This window comes from Oncorhynchus gorbuscha, unplaced genomic scaffold, assembly GCF_021184085.1.
Source record: "Oncorhynchus gorbuscha isolate QuinsamMale2020 ecotype Even-year unplaced genomic scaffold, OgorEven_v1.0 Un_scaffold_10570, whole genome shotgun sequence".
Classification (NCBI taxonomy): domain Eukaryota; kingdom Metazoa; phylum Chordata; class Actinopteri; order Salmoniformes; family Salmonidae; genus Oncorhynchus; species Oncorhynchus gorbuscha.
This window is the reverse complement of record NW_025753312.1, coordinates 4,006-10,936: the sequence shown is the minus strand read 5'-3', so window position 1 is coordinate 10,936 and position 6,931 is coordinate 4,006. Positions and strand designations below refer to the sequence as shown.

At 49.4% G+C, this 6,931-nt stretch overlaps 1 pseudogene; it reads right to left on the bottom strand.

The window, feature by feature from the left end:
• Nucleotides 1–796: 796 nt before the first annotated feature.
• LOC124030324 lies at nucleotides 797–4,414 on the bottom strand (annotated as a pseudogene).
• Between the last annotated feature and the right edge of the window lie 2,517 nt (nucleotides 4,415–6,931).

Genomic DNA, 6,931 nt, shown 5'->3' with positions numbered 1-6,931 from the left:
TCTCTCCCTCCCTCCCCCTGTTTCTCTCTCCTCCCACCCTGTCTCTCCCTCCCTCCCCTGTTTCTCTCTCCTCCCACCCTGTCTCTCCCTCCCTCCCCCTGTTTCTCTCTCTCTCCCTCCACCCTGTCTCTCCCTCCCTCCCCCTGTTTCTCTCTCCTCCCACCCTGTCTCTCCCTCCCCCTCCCCCTGATTCTCTCCCTCCCTCCCCTGTTTCTCTCTCCTCCCACCCTGTCTCTCCCTCCCTCCCCCTGTTTCTCTCTCCTCCCACCCTGTCTCTCCCTCCCCTCCCCCTGTTTCTCTCTCCTCCCACCCTGTCTCTCCCTCCCTCCCCTGTTTTCTCTCTCCTCCCACCCTGTCTCTCCCTCCCTCCCCCTGTTTCTCTCTCCTCCCACCCTGTCTCTCCCTCCCTCCCCCTGTTTCTCTCTCCTCCCACCCTGTCTCTCCCTCCTCCCCCTGTTTCTCTCTCCTCCCACCCTGTCTCTCCCTCCCTCCCCCTGTTTCTCTCTCCTCCCACCCTGTCTCTCCCTCCCTCCCCCTGTCTCTCTCTCCTCCCACCCTGTCTCTCCCTCCCTCCCCCTGTCTCTCTCCCTCCCTCACCCTGTCTCTCCCTCCCTCCCCCCTGTCTCTCCCTCCCTCACCCTGTTTCTCTCTCCTCCCACCCTGTTTCTCTCCCCTCCCACCCTGTTTCTCTCCCTCCCTCCCCCTGTTTCTCTCTCCTCCCACCCTGTCTCTCTCTCTCTCCCTCCCTCCCTCCCTACCCATTTCTCCCCCCCACCACTTCTCTCTCTGTCCATACCTCTAAGCTGGTAGCAGTGGGAGTCCGGTCCAGGCTGCTGTGGTCCGGTTCTGTGAGGTCAATCTCTCCTCCTGAGGATGGGTTCTGGCCAGACTGGACCACCTCCCTTAGGTCCAACACAACTACACACACAGAGGGGGAGTGGAACCAGGCTTTTAGAACACAGAACCAACACTTGAGTGTGTGTCTGCCGGAGCGTCAGGGTAGCCTAGTGGTTAGAGTGCTGGACTAGTAACTGAAAGGTTGCAAGTTCAAATCCCGAGCTGCCAAGGTACAAATCTGTTGTTCTGCCCCTGAACAGGTAGTTAAATCTATGGATCCTAGGCCGTCATTGTAAATAGAATTTGTTCTTAACTGACTTGCTAGTTAAATAAAAGGTACAATAAAAATTTTAAAAATGTACAGTACCAGTCAAAAGTTTGGACACCTACTCATTCCAGGGTTTTTCTTTACCTGAAAAAAAAAAAAACATTTTCTACATTGCAGAACAATAGTGAAGATATCAAAACCATGAAATAACACATGGAATCATGCTTTCAAAGGATAACAAATCAGAATATATCTTATATTTGAGATTCTTTCAAAATGCCAAGAATGTGCAAAAGCTGTCAAGGCAAAGGGGCATACGAAGAATCAAATATAAAATATATTCTGATTTGTTTATCACTTTTTGGCTAGCATGATTCCATGTGTTATTTCATAGTTTTGATGTCTTCACTATTATTCTACAATGTGAAAATAGTAAAATAAAGAAAACCCTGAATGAGTAGGTGTGTCCAAACGTCTGACTGGTAGTGTGTGTGTGTGTGTGTGTGTGTGTGTGTGTGTGTGTGTGTGTGTGTGTGTGTGTGTGTGTGACTTCACTGACCCCTGCAGAAGTCTCGGTTCCACAGGAAGAGTGCAGTAGTGAGACAGGCCAGCACCCAGCCCACAGGACAGAATACAGCAGCATCAATACAACTAACAGGCCACCGTAGAACCTGAGAGACAGAGAGAGAGGGAGAGAGGCAGAGAGAGGAGGGAGAGAGGCAGAGAGGGAGGGAGAGAGGCAGAGAGAGAGAGGGAGAGAGGCAGAGAGAGGAGGGAGAGAGGCAGAGAGAGGAGGGAGAGAGGCAGAGAGAGGAGGGAGAGAGGCAGAGAGAGGAGGGGGAGAGGCAGAGAGAGACAAAGAGGGAGAGAGACAGAGAGAGACAAAGAGGGAGAGAGACAGAGAGAGACAAAGAGGGAGAGAGACAAAGAGGGAGAGAGACAGAGAGAGAGAGACAGGAGGGAGAGAGAGACAGGAGGGAGAGAGAGACAGGAGGGAGAGAGAGACAGGAGGGAGAGAGAGACAGGGACAGAAAGAGAGAGAGAGACAGAAAGAGAGAGAGAGACAGAGGAGGGAGAAAGAGAGGAGGGAGAGAGAGCGAGAGATAGAGAGAGAGAGACAGAGACACTCAGGCACACATAAACAACCCTAACCAGTCTGTTGGGAGCTCTGTAAGTACAGATAAGATGTGTGATGATATCTATGGTGAATGTAGAGGCTTTGAGTTACTGTCCTGGAGAACAAGGACACACACACAGTGTTACTGACCTAGAGGACTCAGAGTGGCTCTCCCAGTACAGGAGCTTGTAGACGGACTCAGCAGACAGGCAGGCATGAGACAACAGGTCATCTAGCTGCTTTAACCTGTGGACACGGACACACACACACACAGACCGAGAGAGAGACACCCGGACATGCACATGCGTGCACCCACACAGGCACACACACAGGGATAGTAAATAAATTAACTTGGTTTTATAAACTCACTCACTCACTCACTCACTCTCACTCACTCACTCACCTCACCACCACTCACCACTCACTCACCACTCACCACCACTCACCACCACCACCACTCACTCACCACCACCACTCACCACCACAGGTCCTTGACTTCCAGCATGGCGTCCTGTCTGGTGAGCTGAACGTTCTGGAGGTCCTTACGATGCACCGCGTAGCACCGCCTCTTCTGTTGCTCCGCCTCCGACGCCCCGCCCCCCACACCTGTCCTGCAGGTAACCCAGGGCAGCCGGGGCAGACACCCCCAGAACACACACAGAGAACCACCCCACTGGAGGGCAGGAGAGAAACTCACTGTCACATTTGATATATATCACATTGTTATACACACTCAGTTGTATGTGGTAGTAGTTCATATAGCAGTGTGTGTGTGTGTGTGTGTGTGTGTGTGTGTGTGTGTGTGTGTGTGTGTGTGTGTGTGTGTGTGTGTGTGTGTGTGTGTGTGTGTGTGTGTGTGTGTGTGTGTGTGTGTGTGTATTACCCAGCATTAGCTCACCTTCACTCAGAGTGAGGAAGAGGATGTTGAGCAGTACACAGACCAGTAGTGAGCACAGAGGCATCCTCCACCTGCAATACACCACACATTCATACTGACCTAGGATCAGTTTAGTGTCCTCAAGTCCTATCCTCAGCCATTAGGGTGGAGGAACTAAAAACTGACCTCCGATCAGTGTCTATGGTAAACACTGACTCACCCCAGTAGGTAGCAGGCTGTACAAATCACACACTGACTCATGACTATACAGTAAACCAAATAAGATGGCATGTATCTACAACTATTAGAGCAGGGCTGGAGCAAAAGCCTCAGCTCCACCAGCTCTAGGATCAGCTACATTAGCCCAGTAGGTAGAGTGCCAGCTCCACGGCCCAGATCTAGGATCAGTCTACCCACCTTCATTAGCCCAGTAGGTAGAGTGCCAGCCACAGCCCAGATCTAGGATCAGTCTACCCTCCCTTCATTAGCCCAGGTAGAGTGCCAGCTCCAGATCTAGGATCAGTCTACCCTCCCTTCATTAGCCCAGTAGGTAGAGTGCCAGCTCCACAGCCCAGATCTAGGATCAGTCTACCCTCCCTTCATTAGCCCAGTAGGTAGAGTGCCAGCTCCACATCCCAGATCTAGGATCAGTCTACCCTCCCTTCATTAGCCCAGTAGGTAGAGTGCCATCTCTAGGATCAGTCTACCCTCCCTTCATTAGCCCAGTAGGTAGAGTGCCAGCTCCACAGCCCAGATCTAGGATCAGTCTACCCTCCCTTCATTAGCCCAGTAGGTAGAGTGCCAGCTCCACATCCCAGATCTAGGATCAGTCTACCCACCCTTCATTAGCCCAGTAGGTAGAGTGCCAGCTCCACATCCCAGATCTAGGATCAGTCTACCCTCCCTTCATTAGCCCAGTAGGTAGAGTGCCAGCTCCACAGCCCAGATCTAGGATCAGTCTACCCTCCCTTCATTAGCACAGTAGGTAGAGTGCCAGCCCACAGCCCAGGGATAGTCTAGCCCAGTAGGTAGAGTCAGCTCCACAGCCCAGATCTAGGATCAGTCGGCTCCCTTCATTAGCCCAGTCCAGCTCCACAGCCCAGATCCAGTCTACCACTCCCTACATTAGCCATTGAGAACATGTCTAAAGTCCTATCCGTTATCACCATTGGAGAAACTAAAAACCGATCTTGGATCAGTGTGTAAATGTATCCTCTCACCCCAGTAGGTAGCGGGCCAGCTCCAACGTGTCAGTGACCGGCTCCAGAAACAGGGCCATCCTCTTGTAAGACACCACCATCTTGAGCAGGTCAGACGCGACTGGCGGGTGCCAGGGCTTCCTAACTCTGAAGGTGACCCCGCGGGTGAGCCAGAGGTGTCTTTAGGGGGTAGAGACACCAGGGTGTCATCCCCCCTGTCACCCACCCCCGGACCACCCTGACAGGGGTCCTGACATGCACCTACTCCAGGCTTCATCCCGACTAGAGGGGGGAGATAAAGGGAGTGACAGACAGACAGACAGACAGACAGACATTATTTATCTTGCTCCTTTGCACCCCAGTATCTCTACTTGCCTTACCTCCCTTATCTCACCTCATTTGCACTCACTGTATATATACTTTTGTTTTCTATTGTATTATTGACTGTGTGTTTCCATGTGTAACTGTGTTGTTTGTGTCACACAGCTTTGCTTTATCTTAGCCAGATCGCAGTTGTAAATGAGAACGTGTTCTCAACTAGCCTCCCTGTCTAAATAAAAGGTCAAATAAAATAAAAAAGACAGAGAGAGAAACACAGAGGGACACGACAAGATGTTAAGATTTTATTTTCATGTCCGTCTGTTGCTCTAGCTAGCATTTCCTGAATATGTTACGCTGTGCAAACACTCACTCACTAGCTAGCTATCAGTGGAAAGAGGAAGGGTGCAATCACGAGCCTGGACGATCAAAGTAGTAAATCTACCAGACCTGATTTAATCATGCATCTTCTAATGCTACTGAGAAACGTGACTGCAGACTTGTGTTCGGCTGACATGAAGTGGCTCATGAAACAATATGACTGCAACAGGCCACAACACTGCGGTGTTAAATATGGGTTCTATATCACATGTTGATGAACATACATTGTCACACACAACATTGCACAACAACAGCTGTCATCCAAATCGCATGGAGCCACCTACAATCTGCGAAATTGTAACTTAAACTAACCAGCTAGTGATTGACATAACATTAACATGTAATATTTGCAACAATCAATATATATGAATAATAAGGCAAGAAATGCAACATTACCCGACTAGCGGGCAAAGTGTCAAAATCCGTAGTTAGCGAATAGGAAAGCGATTCTCGATCGTCAACACGATGAATGTAGGAAGAGACGCGTCACACACGCCCGTGTAGACAGTCTTCACAGTCTTCTTGTTATGAAGTCAATCAATTGTTTTCGCATCTCAAGTCGATGTTATTGAGTTGACGATGTTTTGTGTTGTATACATGTTTGGGAAAGTATTTGTTTTAAGCAAATAATGCCTGCCTGCCAACTGCAAGAGAAAAGTAACCACTTCCGCAATAAAAATCCGACTGGCCAATAGAACGCAGAGCGAACCGATGAGGGAGAGAGTAGATTATAGAAAATATCGTAGCTGTCAAATCACGTCAATCTGACGTCCATTTGTGGTGGATATTATGAGCTACATCACTCATTTCTCTAAAATGAAATATTTTACTAAGCTACTCACCCAAAACGGTGTTATGAAAAATATAATAGTATTGACAAAAAGAGTGACTAGTGTTGTGGAAATTGTAATCAATAATGAGGAGAGAAGGTCAATCACCAATCACGATATGCATTTATTCACAATTTATTCGTAAGGGAGCATGTCACACCAAACATACATGAATGCAGTGAGTGCTCACTGAGTGGAGTGAGCCTCTGGGTTATATACTCTCTCTAGGTCAGGATAGGTGGGACCTCAGAGATGACATACAATGGTTCCAGACACTAACCCCACACATCCTGATCAAATCAAATCAAATTTATTTATATAGCCCCACGTGTTCAGCTGATATCTCAAAGTGCTGTACAGAAAACCCAGACTAAAAACCTGTTCAAACAGCAAGCAATGCAGGTGTAGAAGCACGGTGGCTAGGAAAACTCCTAGAAAGGCCAAAAACCTAGGAAGAAACCTAGAGAGGAACCAGGCTATCCCCTGGGTGGCCAGTCCTCCCCTGGCTGTGCCGGGTGGAGATTATAACAGAACATGGCCAAGATGTTCAAATGTTCATAAATGACCAGCATGGTCGAATAATAATAAGGCAGAACAGCCTAAACCCTGAGCAGCAGCACAGTCAGGTGGAAGTTGAAAGGCTGGAAGAAACCTAGAGAGGAACAGGCTATGTGGGGTGGCCAGGTGGACTGGGGACAGAACATGGCCAGTCATCATGTTCATAAATCCTGGGGTATGGCAGAACCTAGGCCTCAGGTCAGTTGAAACTGGAACAGCAGCATGGCCAGTGGACTGGGGACAGCAAGGAGTCATCATGTCAGGTAGTCCTGGGGTAGGGCTCAGGTCCTCCGAGAGAGAGAGAGAGAGAAAGAGAGAGAAGGAGAGATTAGAGAACGCACACTTAGATTCACACAGGACACAGAATAGGACAGGAGAAGTACTCCAGATATAAGAAACTGACCCCAGCCCCCCCCGACACATAAACTACTGCAGCATAAATACTGGAGGCTGAGACAGGAGGGGTCAGGAGACACTGTGGCCCCATCTGAGGGACACCCGGACAGGGCCAAACAGGAAGGATATAACCCCACCCACTTTGCCAAA